The 17647-nt window shown below is 44.0% G+C and overlaps 1 protein-coding gene across 1 annotated transcript in view; it reads right to left on the bottom strand.

The window, feature by feature from the left end:
• LOC124621793 (chordin-like protein 1) overlaps positions 1 to 17647 on the bottom strand; it is a 626534-nt gene that overhangs the window by 178083 nt on the left and 430804 nt on the right. The gene's annotated exons all lie outside the window — the stretch shown is intronic.

The following is a 17647-nucleotide window of genomic DNA, read 5'->3' as shown; positions in this document are numbered from 1 at the left end:
GGAGTCGCGAAGATCTCGAACCCAAAATTAATAGAACATTAGCAATTCTTACACAGTGGTGCCAAAACACGAGAATGACTATTGCGCCTAACAAGTCAACATATCTATTACTGAAAGGCCAATTGGCCAGGAATCCAACGGTGAGAATCGAGGGCTCACCGGTGATTCGGCGTCCTGAGGCCCGGTATCTAGGAGTAATAATCGATGAAAGGTGGAACTTTGCTAAACATATTGAAACAGCTATACAAAAATCACTAGAAGCCTTAAATAGTTTAATCATGATAGGACGCAGCAGATTTCATCTTCCACCAGAGCTCATAAAGCTGTACCATAACACCATACTTGTTTCCATTGTGGGTTACGGATCCGGAGTGTGGGCACACAGGCTCACGAGGGTCGTGCCCGCCATGTCTGTGAGGAGGGTGCAACGCAACATGCTTCTACGCTCCACGGGAGCATACAGAACATCTCCGGGAGGGGCACTACTAACACTCATGGGGATTTGTCCCCTGGACATCAAAATCCGGGAACAAGCAGCTTGGTACTGGGTGAAAAGAGGAGATGTAGCAAAGACTGAGAGCATCTTGGGAGTGCGGGTGGGAGACAAGTTTGCAATCAAGAGAAGAGGAGAAGAGCTATGGCAAGAACTCTGGGACGCAGAGGCAACAGGCCGAAGGACTTACCAGCTGCTCCCAAACATCAAAGAACGCCTCCAACTTTCGCACTTTCAACCGAGTAAGGGACTGGTGCACTTCCTCACCGGTCATGGACCGTATCCGGTATATCTTTGCCGATTCGGGAAAAGGGCTACCCCCTCGTGTGACTGCGGAGCTGAACAGGGTACCCCGGACCACGTGATCTATGAGTGCCCTGTCTTCGATGACGTAGCCAGTGACTTAAGAAACCAGCTACCTAACAACAATACATATCAACTAATCAGAGACCCTACCACATTCAACATAATAAACCGCCTTGCCAGCGAGGTATCAGCAAAGGTCCTGCGGGAATATTTAAGGTAAAACATATGAACTATCAGACATGACAAGACTTAAGGCGACCCATCCCACTCCGCCAGGGCGTGGACTGGCCAATCGCCGTGACGGTAGGAATCCGCCACGCTCTGGAACAGGGGGAGGGAGCGCTAACACCCAAATTTGACATTGCGCACCGATAGTGACTCAGTAGTTATCTAAACCTATGTAGAAAATAGAAACAATACCTTAAACAGAACCTGCAGCGATCTTCTAAAAGGCCAGCCCGGTGCCAGGGGCATGCTCACTGGGATTAGCTCAGTGGGCACGGCCACATAGTAGGTTTATATGCAATAACTGGCACGCCTGTAACGCTGCAGGAAGTAGCCTCTAGAGTAGTAATTAAGTCTAGACAATTGATCTTACCCATTAAGTAACTAACTTATAATTTCCTGTAGCAAGTAAGCTTACTAATACTAGAATTAGAAGTATAAATGCTGCTATTACCAACAAATGTAATGTAGATTGAAGACCCACTAATGTGTAAGGTGGTGGGTTATGATGTAAGAAATAATTCGATAGAATAAAGATTTTTTAAAAAAATGAGGCACTACCTTAAAGCGTTGGTGAAAAGCGTCGGACGCTGAGAATTGTGGAATATAAAGTCTGCAGATGGCCGTAGCTCGCCGGGCCGCTGTGGGCGGCAGGTAGCGGTCACCGGAAACGCGGGACAATACGGCGCTTTTGCGGGTAGCTCGGCATCCGGAGCCACTTGTGCTGGACAACACTTGGCGAAGACGGGTTTCTCGTTTGCCTAGGGGCGTTATGACCTATTCGATCATTGGGTAGATCTCAGAAATGCCGTTGGAGGGATTTCGACGATGATAGAGCGTTAGACATTGGCCGAAACAGAGTATTCTTCCGCCGCGTTTTCGTACGCGTGGGAGACGGGAGAATTGTGGAGAGTGAGGACTTCGCCTTCAGCCATCGAGCGGTGCGGACTTGGAGACGGCGTCTTGGCCATCGTCTTCGAAGGGAGATATACGGTCTGTATCGCAGCACTGCACCAACGCGTGTTCCGTGCAGAGTTCTGCGGTTAGAGCTCTTTGTGTACTCAGAAGTGAGATTTTCACCAACGCTTAACCACTTCCAACAACGTACCTAATATCATTGATCTGGTAGTTATCCTTGCGAGGTGCCGGGTATTTGTCAACGCAGCTGCCGGTAATAGGGGCGCGTAATTGCAAATTGTTAATGTGCCATTCTGGGGACAAAGAGAATCACATTTTGTTTTTGTAAATTTTGTCAGTTGTGGGGAATATCAAATTAAAATGCCAATATTACAATCGAATTATCGACTTCATTGTAGCTAGCATTTACCCTGTCCCTTTAAGCCTTACATGTACTCTAGTCACTGCACAGCTTGCCCAGACGGGAAGGAAAGAAGGTTTGCAGTCTTCTATGTCAGCGACGGACAAATAAGCTTACATGTGTGTGTGTGTGTGTGTGTGTGTGTGTGTGTATGTGCCTGTGTGACTAACAGAAGGACTGAGACAGAGGGAGAGAAAAATATTGAAATTTGAGAGTGTTGTAAGTAGGCTGTTTAGGTTTTTTTATTGGTAACGCCACCTCTGTATGAAAATCACTGGCTGTGCTGTGTGCAGTCTGTGGCTGCTTTGCATTGTTGTAATACTCGCCATTGTAGTGTTAGGCAGCTGGATGTGAACAGCGCGTAGCGTTGCGCAGTTGGAGGTGAGCCGCCAGCAGTGGTGGATGTGGGGAGAGAGATGGCGGAGTTTTGAAATTTGTCATGAACTGCTATATTTATATATGATGATATCAAGGTAAATACATTGTTTGTTCTCTATTAATATCTTTCATTTGCCAACTATCCCTATCAGTAGTTAGTGCCTTCAGTAGTTTGAATCTTTTATTTAGCTGGCAGTAGTGGCGCTCGCTGTATTGCAGTAGCTTGAGTAGCGAAGATTTTTGTGAGGTAAGTGATTTGTGAAACGTATAGGTTAATGTTAGTCAGGGCCATTCTTTCGTAGGGATTTTTTGAAAGTCAGATTGCGTTGCGCTAAAAAATATTGTGTGTCAGGTTAAGCACAGTCTTGTATAATTGTTCAAAGGGGACGTTTCAGTGTTAATTGGAGGATGTGAACCACAGAAACCATAACAGGCACATGGTTTTCATGCTAGAGACCATTTATCCAATCACACATTATTATAGAGCCTGCGGCCTAGTAAGCGCTGTACCGTGCAGCCAAAGTTACAGCATGGGTTGTAAGTGGTTTCCATGAGCTTCAACGCATGCGTGTAGGCGCCATAGCATGTTCTGTCTCATACGTTCACATCGGCCAGGCTGCATCCAAAGTGTCAAAAGCAGCATGAATATGCTGCTCCAGTATCTCCACATCTAGAGTGGGCTCTGCATACACGATACTTTTGAGATGGCCCCATAACCAGAAATCGCATGGGTTGAGATCCGGTGAGCGAGCAGGCCATGCAACTGGATCCCCTGCTCCGATCCAAGGACCACTGAAGACACGATTTTAGACGCGTCCGGACGTTAACGGCGAAGTGGGCTGGAGCACCGTCATGTAGCAGCAGCATAACCCTTCGAATCATCAATGGAACTCCTTCAGCAGGGGAGGTAATGTCATCCGCAAGAAACGCCGATAGTTTCGGCCTGTTAGGCGGCGTGGAAAGAAGACTGGTCCCAAAATACAGTCGCCAATTATCCCGGCCCACACATTCTGGCTGCACCGATGCTGATGATTCACTGCCACTGTGGTGTCACCGCCAGACACCACACTTGCTAGGTGGCAGGCTTTAAATCGGCCGCGGTCCATTAGTATACGCCGGACCCGCGTGGCGCCACTGTCAGTAATAGCAGACTGAGCGCCGCCACACGGCAGGTCTAGAGAGACGTCCTGGCACTCGGCCAGTTGTACAGCCGACGTTCATAGCGGTGGTTCACCGACAAATACGCTCTCATTTGCCGAGACGATAGTTAGCATAGCCTTCAGCTACATTGGCTACGACCTAGCAAGGCGCCGTATTCAATTGATATTGAGAATCTATTAATGTATCATCAAGAGCGATGTTCTACAAATGTGGATTAAAGTTAAGTATTCCAGAAGCTGCGTACTTTTCTTTATTGCATTCATTACGTATCCTGTTTCAGACCTCACGCCAGCCTGCGTGAGTTCAAGCGCGTGCCTTTCGGCTTCCTCTCATTGTGTCTAGGCTGTCTTGTCTAGACACAACGGTCACCATACCATGACGGTTCTGCAAACTACCCCAAAGATACTGTTTTGAAAGTTGAAGATATCACACCACGGAATGGTGACCTCATCTGTGTTTAGGATGGATGATAGAAACCATCGCGGATGCCTGGTGAAGAAACCAGTGACGAAACTGCTCCGGATGTGGAAGTCTGTCGCTAGCAAGCCCTGCACACGCTATAAGTGATAACAGCAGTAACTATTGTCATGGAGAATGTTCAACACGGTCGTCTGGCTTACCCTGTACTGGCGGGCCAACTGCCTGGTGCTGACACAGCGTTCGCCTTCCCCAGTGTTAATCACATTTTCCTCCAAGTCTGCTGTCCGAACATTTCGGGTACGTCCTTCAAGATTCCTGCTTCCTGAAACGACCCAATCTCAGACAAATCCACTACAAGGTGAATCAGCAATGGAAGTGAATCGGGCACAACATTAGCAATTACTACGGCTGGAGAGGACGCTAGGGTGTGACGTGTGAGGAACAGTACCACCCTCTGTGAGGAAACTACGGATAATGTAACTGTGGCTGCATGGTACAGCGAGTATTAGAACGCAGTCTCTCTAACAATTTATGGATGAATAAATGGTCTCTAGCATGGAAACAATGCATTCTCGGACGTAAGTTCATTAGACCTTTTTAATCCGTACCCTCTCATCCCTTAACCCCCAGAGTTTGTACACGGTGGAAAAAATCGCCATCTACACAGGGTGGGCGAGAACTCCTCGTACCCCCTAGTGTCGGACGCTAATTGTCATTTTGTTTTAGTATGTTCCCCATCATGCTGTAAACACATTCCCATATATCTCCATGTGTCTTCTTCACATTTCTTTTACGCATGTACGGAGCGATAGTGCGAAATGCATGCTATCCCACAGGTACTGTTACGAAAGTTGAAGATATCACAACGCTTAGTGGTGACCTCATCTGTGAATATGACGACTTGCAGATACATGTGCCTTAATGACTCTCCATGACGAAGTATCAGCTGTGGTGAGGTCAGGAATTCTTGGTGGCTATTTCAAGGAAGCTACTGTTGCTGATGAACCACGACCCGTCCTGGGAAGCATACATTTACGAACTCGCGCACTGCAAGAGTGTAGTGAGGATGCACTCTTGCAGCAACCGTATGTGTTCTGTGAGGCTCCTTTCTTCAAGCTGAGGTATTAACCATGTTTTAGCATGTGTAAATAATTTACACCATCCACAATTCCTTCAAGTACAGTCCATGCAGACGTTGTGATGTCATTGCTGCCCATATCATTATATGACACAGGTTCCTTCCTAAATCGTGTGTGTAATGAGGGTTCTCTTTGGCCCAAGCGACAGAATTTCTAGTTCGTGAGCTGCGATAAATGACACGTTCATCTGAATACATAACCTTGTCATAGTTCACTGTATACGTAAATTGAGTTAACAACGCACAGAAAGCGCCAAAACGCGCTCGGGATTCTGGTCAATTCGTTTACGAACATCCTTCGGAAAGGTCTGACCTTAAGGTCTTCTTTCATGTGACCTTGCATTGTTGTCCTCGGTATACTGAGTTCTGAGGCATGTTTACGTGTCGCTTTCATAGAAGAGTGTTCAATCGAAGCAGAGACTCCGGCACATGTTTCTTCTCGTACTTTCTTCCTTCCATTCTGCGGCCTGTCTATAACAATGCCAAAAGCGAAAGCACGTCTTTCCTAATCCAGAAGTGGAGCTTTATTAAATCTTTCCTGAAAGGCTTCCATAATCTGTCTCATTGTCTACCCCGTGCGTTGTCGTTCATGCATCCAAACACTTGTCACCAAGCGCTCCTCAATAGTGTAACTATGACCGCTCGCATCTGCCACGGCAAAAACTTAAAACTCGATGTCAACTGCGACTGCAAAACATGTAAACATGAGTTCCAACAACTGAAAAGAAGAAACATAGCAACCAACCTGCATAATAACATTTGATACCAAAAGGGATTACAGAAGTACAGAGACTTCTAGCCCACCCTGTATATGTGTGTCTGTGTGTGTAGGGGGGGGGGGGAGGGAGATGGCCAGTAGATGCTGTATTTTGAGCGTTAAGAAGAGACTTGTATTGTATTGTATTGTATGTTAACCGCGGACCTAGAAACGACGGAGAGGCTCCGTCCCCGACGCAGCCGCAGTGGTCCACAACCCCACGACGACTACCGCAGTCCACTTCACCCCTCCGCCATCCTACACAAAACCCAGGGTTATTGTGCGGTTCGGCCCACGGTGGACCCCCCAGGGAACGTCTCACACCAGACGAGTGTAACCCCTATGTTTGCGTGGTAGAGTAATGGTGGAGCACGCGTACGTGGAGAACTTGTTTGCGCAGCAATCGCTGACATAGTGTAACTGAGGCGGAATAGGGGGAACCAGCCCGCATTCGCCGAGGCAGATGGAAAACCGCCTAAAAACCATCCACAGACTGGCCGGTTCACCGGACCTCGACACAAATCCGCCGGGCGGATTCGTGCCAGGACCAGGCGCTCCTTCCCGCCCGGAAATAAGAGACTTAGACGAAGATCCAAAGGAGGGTGCTTGGAAAACATCGGAAAGCACATGAAAGGTACTCATATAACTTTATCACCTTGAAAAAATAAAATTACATGTCTGTATTCATAGTACATATTGAAATCCATGCACCACATAACCGTAGGACAGGCGTCAAGACAAAATGGCGTAACCAATTAATAAAGTGGAATATCATATAACAAATATTTTCATGCCCTTGAATGGGAAAGCGCTACAAGAATCCCTGGTGAGTTGGTGTAAGAGTATGGCAACAGTGCACCATTGTAGGGCACACTTAAAGTGCTGTCGACCATCGATATCGGCGCTCCAGCCGCCGACCACCACAAAGTCACTCCACGACCGCACAGCATCGCAGGGCGCCACTCAGAAAGAAGGAAACAGTCACGCCCCCAGAGAGTTGCGAGGCGCCACTACCGCCACATGGGACAAGGGCGACAGTTCTATTTTGGCCACCACCACGACAGATGATCTACGTTCGCCTCCCGTCGTTGTAACCTCGCGCCATCGCACTCATATCAGTCCCTGTTATGTCCCTGTTATAAGGTGTGTTATTTGGCATCAATGGACATGTGTTCATAGTAACTGAAGTAGACAGAGTTCATTTTTCTACAGACTTGTTATCAGTTTTTAGGCTGCTTCTTGTATTTGGACCTCAAGACATTGAATTACATATATAATTCCACGTGCACATATTCAGTCACTGTCGTGGAGAGCGAGAAAAGAAAGTGTATTATTTTTTTCTTCAAATAAAGTGTTGTGCATTTGGACTTATCCTTTTATTGACCTCTTTGATCATCTCCGTGTTTGAAAGCAGAGCACATAAAAATCACATCCAATTGTGGTCAGACAAGTGTGAATGACAAAGAACGAAGTTTTTGTTTAAGAAATGGTAATTGCAAAAGGACATCCTGATGCTCAAAGACCGGCATAAAATAATTGAAATAGTGGTGGGGAAAAGTGAAAATGCAATTTTGTCATATGATGACATGATGGAGACCGTGGCTGTCATTTGAAGACAAATGTTGATGGTGTTAGGACAGCAAAAAAATGGCTCTGAGCACTATGGGACTTAACATCTTAGGTCATCAGTCCCCGTTAGGACAGCAACCAGTCACAAATTTACTTTCAGTTCCTTTATTCAAAGGGTACAGTTACCGGTTTCGAATCGTTGTGATTCATCCTCAGTCGGTTTACACGCTTTCTTTATGACATTTGGTGTGTTTTTTACAGATTAATTGTCGTGAAACGTCGGTTTGGAGTGTTTGTTTTCATAACATTCGTCCAAAACAAACATTTCAAAGCGACGTATCACTACAATTAATCTGTAAGAAACACACCACATGTCATAAAGAAAGCGTGTAAACCGTCTGAGGATGAATCACAACGATTCGAAACCGGTAACGGTACCCTTTGAATAAAGGAACTGAAAGTAAATTTGTGGCTGGTTGGTGTTTTGACACCATCAACAAAGTGAAAATGAGTCATGGACCGTTATTCCACATCCTGCACGGCATTTTGAATACAATAAAATTTCACTGGACGCTACACTGAAAAAGATATTCACCACAGCGTTGCTGAGAAACGATATTCTTCCGACGAGATAGAAACAGCGTTACGACAGTCACTAAAAGAAAATAACGATGTGCTGGCTTCTGTGAAATCCAGAGTTTCCCTGCCTTTTATTAATGACGTTACTGATCGCTTAGGAATATCGCTGTAATGTACAAACCCACCCGAAAGATACAGGAACACCTAAAGTCGGCCGGGGATGCTGGCAAAACAGGTGATTACTTCAAATGGCTCTAAGCACTATGGGACTTAACATCTGAGGTCATCAGTCCCCAAGACTTATAACTACTTAAACCTAACTAACCTAAGGACATTACACACATCCATGCCCGAGGCAGGATTCGAACCTGCAACTGCAGCAGCAGCGCGGTTCCAGACTGAAGCGCATAGAACGGCTCGGCCACAGCGGCCGGCTAAACAGGGGAACAAGTAGGTATGTACAGGACGTCTTGTAGCTGTGGAGATGTGCACGTGGGTACTACTGAAAGAACAGTCCAAAAACGACTAGAAGAACACGAGGGCAACTGTACAAGAGGAGAAACAGACAGATCAGCTGGTGAGAAAAATGTATTTCAGCCAGGTGTCCACCGGATTCGATATATCCCTCAGGTGCTGGCAGCCACAAGTGAATTCTATGAAAGGCTTACAGAGGCGCCACAGAGATCAGTAAACAAAGGCGATGCTGTAAAACTGAATGGTATCTAGATTCGGGTACTGAAAAAGGTGTATAGTATAAATGGATTCACGAACGAAGATGATGCAGGTAGAGGCATGCACACGGACTGTGGGGGTTGTGATTCCACTGTTTTCTGTTTCAAAGAAACCATGTACCCTGTAAATTATGTCTCTCACTTGTTTACGCCACGCGGAGTGGCCGCGCGGTCTAGGGCGTCATGTCACGGATTGCGCGGCCCCTCCCACCGGATTTCGAGTCCTCCCTCGGGCATAGGTTAGTTTAAGTAGTGTGTAAGTCTAGGGACCAATGACCTTAGCAGTTTGGTCCCTTAGGAATTCACACACATTTGAACATTTTGAATTTGTTTACGTTGCTAACCACCATCATCAGCCATGACATCTGGCAACAAGTGAAATTGCAAATTCACTAAATAACTGGCTACGATCACAACACAGCACTCAAACTACTGAACGCTCATTGGCTGTCAGAGAACGCGTGACGTCAGATGCGCAGACCGAGCCTAAACTCGACTACCATCGCTCGTCACTCCACCAACAGTGAATGACGGCAACCGACAACAGCCATGTGCTAGGTAAGGCTGTTATCGCTGAAACACCATATTTTCGGTTATATCGTATTTTCATCTCTAGTTTAACATGACAGTTGAAACCGCTCAGAATAAGCAGTTTCCGAAGTAACAGATTTTCGACATTTTTATTGCTATTCTTTCCAGTAATAAACACAGACATCGAACAAAGATTTAAAAATTCTAAGACTCCCTCAGACTTTTGCATTGTAAACACATATCAAAAAAGTGCTTCATCATCGCGGTTCTAGGAGTTGCTGACCCTTTACATAAAAATGGAATAGAGATACACAAAAACAACATTTCAGCTGTCTTTATTTCTCATGAAAACAAAAAACTTTAAGTTGTACAATAGCAGTCTAGACTTTCTGAGTTTGTGCTCTATATTGCAGCATACACCAATACCTCTAATACCTGGTTACACATCCTCTAGCACAGATGCATGGGCAGTGTTAGTCCACACCGTCCCACTCCTCAACAGTGATTCGGCATAGATCTCTCAGATTGGCTGGTCTGTCATAAAGTACAAAAACAGCCCTTTTCAATGTATCCCAGGCATTGTCGACAGGATTCATGTCTGGAGTACATGCTGACCATTCTAATCTAGTGATTTCGTTATCATGAACGAACACATTCAGAAGATGTGCATAATAAGCGCGAGAATTGCCGTCCATTAAGACGAATCCCTCTCTGAAATGCTACCGGTATGGTCGCACTATATGTCGGAGTTTGTCATCCCCGTATCGTAGAGCCGTTTCACTGCCAGCAATGACCACCAGTGGTGGACAATGGTCCCACATAAAGGCACCCCAAAACATCAGAGAATCGCACCATCTTGCTGCAATCGCTGTACAGTGTGTCTAAGGCGTTCAGGCTGACCAAAAACATTTTCGACGATTGGTTGAATGCATATGCAAGTCTCGTCTGTGAACAGAACTTGATGCCAATTCTGACGACTCCATTCAGCATGTTGTTGGGCCATCTGTGACGCACTGCATGGTGTGCAGGTGTCAGAGTTGGACTTCGCCACGGACGTCGGGAGAGAAGTTGCACAACATTCAGCCTTTTTCGCACAGTTAGAGTCGAAACGTGATGTCCCGTGGCTGCACGAGAATCATTATTCAGCACGGTGGTGTTCCTCTCAGGGTTCCCCCGAGCTGAAATTCGCAAGCAGCCTTCATCAGTTCCAGTAGTACCCTCTGGGCGGCCCGAGCGAGGCAACTCATCGACAGTTCCTGTACCTCTGAACTTCATCCATGTCCGAACAACATCGCCTTGGTTCACTCTGTGATGTCTGGAAACGTTCCTTGATGAGCGGCCTTCCTGACGCAACGTGACAATGCGGATATCATGAAACTTCGGAATCGACGTTCTAGGCATGGCGGAACTGCAGACAACACAAGTAGCGTACGGTACTTGCTTTCTGGTGTTACGACTGGAACTGATAGGCTGTCTTACCCACTCAGTCGCATAGGCACAGCGCATGCATGGTTGTTTGCATCTTTGTGCCGGATGAGTGACATCTACGAACAATCTAAGAGACTGTTATTGATGCACTATATACATCCAACGTCAGTGTTCAGGTGAGCTTAGAACAGAGATGATGCAACACTTTTTTTGATGTGTGCACCTTTCAAGACACCTCGAATCAGAATATCAAATAAAATAGGTAAATAAATGAAGACTTAGTCCGTATACTATTCTCTGCTTTCCTCAAAAAGTTTTGGTGGGTTGAACACAACAAAAAAATCACCAGTATTCCCCTATTGTATCTAATTCTTTGAAACTCTACCCATCATAAAGTCAGTGCTAAAGGGTGAAGTCGAAAGTTACAGAAATGTTTTTCGTATTATGTTGTCCGTCTCCAAGGCATACAATGTAGACACATGCAGCAGATCCCCCACTTTCTATTTTTGTTATAAATAATTAACCCTGCTGTTCTGTTCGGGTCTATATGACCCGAAACGAATATGAACGTTATTTTACATTATGTAAATACCAATATATATTTATGAAACTTTGTGACTTTGTCTGAAAATGGATGAGCAGCATGTGTTTTAAAAGGTTTTAAAAAAGTTTAAGAAGTTTGGGCTTCAACTGTAATAGTTGCATATGTAATGTTCGGGTCATAATGACCCGACACAAATATGTTTAGTGTAACTCGTATTTATTTCTAAAATCTGGAAATGGCGAAAATTATTTTTGTTGTGTTGTGTGGGAATAGTGACTGCATCATTCCAACTTACTCTCAACAATCACCTAAAGCTCCATGCGTTCACAACAATGGGCTTGTTTGTTGCTTTCCCCAGGAAATAATAATTGGCAGTTCTCAATAATTGGAATGCTTTGTTTCTGCCCAGTTTGACTTGTGACACCATGGCGATGAGACCATTGAATGATCGTGAGTTGGAAGAAATAGTAAATGCCTCACCAGATGAAGGATCACTTTCTGAGTTTGAAGATCACATCAGCAATGCATCTGAAAGCGAGTGTTCCGATGACAGTTACGACAGTCCACAGCCCATACAAAATAGTGTAGAGACTTTTCTTTCTAAAAATGGGAATATAGAATGGCAGTTGCATCCACCAGCACAACATGGTCGCCTACCAGCTTCGAACATCATCAAGAGTACCCCAGGAGTTACCAGGTATGCAGTCAGCAGAATATCTGATGTAAAATGTTCATTTGAAGCAGTATTTCACACAGCGCTTCAAAATGAAATAATAGAGATGACAAATATTGAAGGGCAGCGAGTTTATGGTGAACAGTGGACAGATATTGATGGTTCTGTTTTCCATGCATACTTAGGACTCTTACTCCTAGCGGGTGTATATCGATCTCATGGGGAGTCTACAAAAAGTTTGTGGGATAAAGATACTGGGCGAAACATATTTCGAGCAACCATGTCTCATGAAACATTCTGTAAGATATCACGTGTCCTGCGATTTGACAAGAAATCTACTAGAGAGGAAAGACGACGTACTGACAAACTTGCCGCAATTCGTAGTATTTGGGAGAAGTGGGTAGAGGTCCTTCCTAAACTGTATAATCCAGGAGAAAATGTTACTGTTGACGAGCAGTTAGTAGCATTTAGAGGTCGCTGTCCATTCAAGCAGTATATCCCAAGTAAACCGGCAAAATATGGGATCAAAATATGGACCATGTGTGACAGCAAAACTTCATACGTACTGAAAGCCCAAATTTATACAGGAAAGGTGAGTGGAGCGGCACCAGAAAGAAATCAGGGAATGAGGGTGGTATCTGATCTCACTTCTGAGTTACGTGGTCAGAATATCACGTGTGACAACTTTTTTACGTCGTACAATTTGGGGCAGCTGCTTCTGAAAAGGAAATTGACTATGTTGGGAACTATACGGAAAAATAAGCCGGAGCTTCCACACAAAATGACCAACAAGGAGGTACACAGCTCTTCATTTTACTTCACAAATGACACTACTGTGGTTAATTATATTCCTAAGAGACACAAGAATGTTGTACTTATGAGCACTCTCCACCATGATGCGGAAATCAGTGACAGGGCTGATAAGAAGCCAAAAATGATTTTGGACTATAATTCAACCAAAGGTGCTGTAGACACGCTTGATCAGTTATTAGGTACATATACATGCAAACGAAAAAGTAATAGGTGGCCAATGATAGTTTTCTACAATATTCTTGATGTTTCTGCTTATAATGCATACGTTTTGTGGATTTCGGTTGACCCTAATTGGAATGCAAGCAAATTGACTAGAAGGAGAATATTCTTGGAGGAACTTGGAAAGTCACTGATAAAAGAACATATTGCATCAAGAACGCATTTCCCAAGAACAGAAGATTCTTTGAGAATGGTCACAAGCATCCAAAACCCGAATGATGTGGGTGGTGTGTCAGAATCGGTAACAACAAGAAAATCTACAAAACGTGCACGCTGTAAGTTCTGTCCATCAAGTAATGACAATAAAACAAACATGGTGTGTGGAAAATGTAGTAAACATATTTGCAAGAAACATGTAACCTACTTGTGTCCACAGTGCAAGCAGTAAGAAAAGAACTGTAGTATTTTATAAGATGATTGTATTGAAAATTCTGTTGTTTCAAATTTATGTGAATACTTGTGCCTAAACTACAATCAGTAAGAAGAGAGGATTCTAAAGTTGTAGTGCTTTCTATGTTGGAATGTAATAAAAAAACTGTAGTGTGTTCTGTACTGTAGTGTGCTCTAAGATGAATATCTGTAATGACAACTGTCTGTTGTTAGAAAATGTCAATACTTACGTCTAAACTGTCAACAATAAGAATAGAAGTATGGAAAAACTGTAGTGCTTTCTAAGTTGAATGCCTGTAATGGAAACTGTCTGTTGTTTCAAATTTATGTGCATATTTAAATGAAAAATATCCCTCAATAAAGTTGTATGCATTGTTATTATTATTATTATTACCATTATTATTATTATTATTATTATTATTATTATTACTAACAAGGTACTGGAATAGAACAACAATGTCGATAGCTAAAACTGTACCAAAATTTATGTTTCTAAAGCATTTTGATATGTCGGGTCATATTGACCCGAACAGTATATATGTCAAGTAAAAGTGAACAGAACAGCAGGGTTAATGAATTGTTAATCTTTTAAGTTATTACTGTTGCCGCAATTTCCTTTCTCTTTTATTATTTCATAAAAGTGACGGACAAATAATACGCTTTTCTATCAACTTTGTAACGTTTTTTCGTTTAATTACTTCGAATGAAAAACCCGTTTTGTAGCCAAATATATTTATTCATTTTTATCAGAAATATGAATAAAATAGATTTTTAGGACAAAACTAAAAATACCCTTCCAAAAAATTCAAATGAAGAATTTAGATACTTGGCAAAGTAGAACATTTACCAAGAACAATTACTTGACAATAATTAAAATTTCAGTAATGAATTAATCCATTTGCCACTATTTATTGTCCAATGTGTTCATAGATACACTTTCTATAATGTTTTGATCTGTGAGCCGACTCCTTTAATAAAAACCTATATCACGAAAGGACGATACCAGTCCTTCAGAAGTCACAGTACTTCCTACCAACGATATACATGTTTGGGTTACAAATGACAAGCCTGCCGTACACATTCCACTCTGCTCTCAAAAACGAAAGTATCACGGCTTCTGGGTAGCAAAGGACAACAGATACGTAACTGTCTATCACTGTGCAATGCATTTGTTGCCCGTTCTAACTGTTGTCTTTGTTATTCACCTTTCGGTGGGCGCGCCTGTGAAACTCGCACGAGTGGGTGCGTGCAGCAGTGACTGCTGCCTGCAGAAAATCAGCTTTTCCGCTCATGTAGCGACCCTGTTTTCGATGTAAGGTAGGTAAAATCATTAGAAACGAATCGCGATATCGAACTGAATTATACATTTCGTTCTTGAGCATTTACAGCCTTTCAATATAATGTATTTTTCAATATAAACTAGAAATCGTTCCTCAATAAACTATAAAATATCAAACGCAAGTAACTAAAGCGAAAATATATTTCGTTACCGGTGGTAACATAACCTTTTGAAAGAAAGAACGTATACCTTTTGAATACAGTCGATTTCACAAGAATACAAATCAAAATTATAATAAAATATAACCAGAATTTGACAGGCAAAATAGTAGGTAGCCGCTTACGCCGAGAACAATATCAGAATAAACAACATTGACAGACAGTACAGTAACCGAACAGACCACTACCGGTCTGAACATAATTCGTAGGTTCATAAGATTCTCTCTTGAAAATCGAGATAAATAGAAAACATTAGAATGTAGGATTTTCAAGCGTATCACAAGCTTTACACGTTGCAATATGTCGTGAGTGTTTCTTACAAACAAACTGTTTAGAATCATTACACGTTGATAACATGGCCCATTTCTTTTTGCAGCATCTGGGGCTGCAATTGGTTGGCGTCACTCGCGGTGTTCTACAAGAAACAGTCGTATATCTTTTGGAAGTGTGCACATCTGAGCTCTTATTTTCAAATGAGCCGCTGAAAGTTCGAGCGCTAATTCACTGCGAAAGTCGCGACAGCGTATCGTGGATTCGAGGTCATTTTGGAGAAACACCACTTGTGAATTTATGCCAGCCGGGTCCAAAAAACTGAAAAAAACCCTTAGAGGCCATCTCCTTGTTTGCCGTGTAGTTGAGTAAGCAACGCACATTTTATCAACTGTATCGACATCTCCCTTGGTGGAATTATAATCAGTGTTGATCAGTGGTTTACGCGTCATTTCATCGGTAACTTTGTTGTCATGCATAGTCGAGAGGAGGACACATTTCCTTCGCTTGGTCTGGATGGAAACAAGTGTCTTATTGTACTGATACCCATAAAGACATGAACCGATTTCCAGTGATATTGAGATAAATTCAGGAGGGATTTCTCTTTTGTTGACTTTGAGGGTACCAATGACGTCAATCCTTTCTCAAGAAGGATGTCAGCTAATGGCACAGTAGCGTAGTAGCTGTCCATTGTAATGTTCCTGTTGCAACGTTGAATATCTTGAGAAAGTCTGAAGTACATTGTATAGTTTATTTAATACATCCCTAGGGCCTGGCCTCTGGTTTCCACAGTACACCTCGACATTTGGTGTATAACATGTTTTACTGTCATGTATTGCATAACATTTGGCCGGTTCGCTAGGCACATATTGGAAAAAACCTCATCTACCTCTAAATGCGGACAGCATCTCGTCAGTTGTTGTGACTTCACCACGACTGTAATTATTCCTACAGTTGGCCAAAAACCTGTCATAAATATCGCGGACGGCTGCGAGCCTGTCAGTATTTTCTCTCTCCACTCTTGTACACAGATAATCAAACCTCATCGATTGAAGCAAAAACAGGAAGCGCTTGTAACTGCGTGTTGCCCTTGTGATCATCATACCTGTTCCATCATCTTCCCATTGGTCTCTGCAGTTTGCACGATTCCCATGCTTCACTCCAGCTAGGAATAAAAGACCCAAAATACCCCCAATCTCATCCCGTGTAGTGTCCTTACAGTCCCGATCTCTGGAATATTTTACTTCGTCCCTTTTCTTCGCAATGAAAGCCTTTTGTCACAGGACCGTTTAGTTGGTGGGAGAGGGTTAAGGAGATGCTCAACAGACTTCTGTGGCAGACGCTACAGGCGAAGCGTTGTGCACCACGGAGAGGTTTACTACTGAAATTCCGAGAAACAACTTTCCCGGAAGAGTCGGACGACGTATTACTTCCTCCCATATACACTCCTGGAAATTGAAATAAGAACACCGTGAATTCATTGTCCCAGGAAGGGGAAACTTTATTGACACATTCCTGGGGTCAGATACATCACATGATCACACTGATAGAACCACAGGCACATAGACACAGGCAACAGAGCATGCACAATGTCGGCACTAGTACAGTGTATATCCACCTTTCGCAGCAATGCAGGCTGCTATTCTCCCATGGAGACGATCGTAGAGATGCTGGATGTAGTCCTGTGGAACGGCTTGCCATGCCATTTCCACCTGGCGCCTCAGTTGGACCAGCGTTCGTGCTGGACGTGCAGACCGCGTGAGACGACGCTTCATCCAGTCCCAAACATGCTCAATGGGGGACAGATCCGGAGATCTTGCTGGCCAGGGTAGTTGACTTACACCTTCTAGATCACGTTGGGTGGCACGGGATACATGCGGACGTGCATTGTCCTGTTCGAACAGCAAGTTCCCTTGCCGGTCTAGGAATGGTAGAACGATGGGTTCGATGACGGTTTGGATGTACCGTGCACTATTCAGTGTCCCCTCGACGATCACCAGTGGTGTACGGCCAATGTAGGAGATCGCTCCCCACACCATGATGCCGGGTGTTGGCCCTGTGTGCCTCGGTCGTATGCAGTCCTGATTGTGGCGCTCACCTGCACGGCGCCAAACACGCATACGATCATCATTGGCACCAAGGCAGAAGCGACTCTCATCGCTGAAGACGACACGTCTCCATTCGTCCCTCCATTCACGCCTGTCGCG

Source organism: Schistocerca americana, chromosome 1 (assembly GCF_021461395.2).
Source record: "Schistocerca americana isolate TAMUIC-IGC-003095 chromosome 1, iqSchAmer2.1, whole genome shotgun sequence".
In the NCBI taxonomy this organism is placed as follows: domain Eukaryota; kingdom Metazoa; phylum Arthropoda; class Insecta; order Orthoptera; family Acrididae; genus Schistocerca; species Schistocerca americana.
This window is presented reverse-complemented; position numbering and strand designations above follow the sequence as displayed.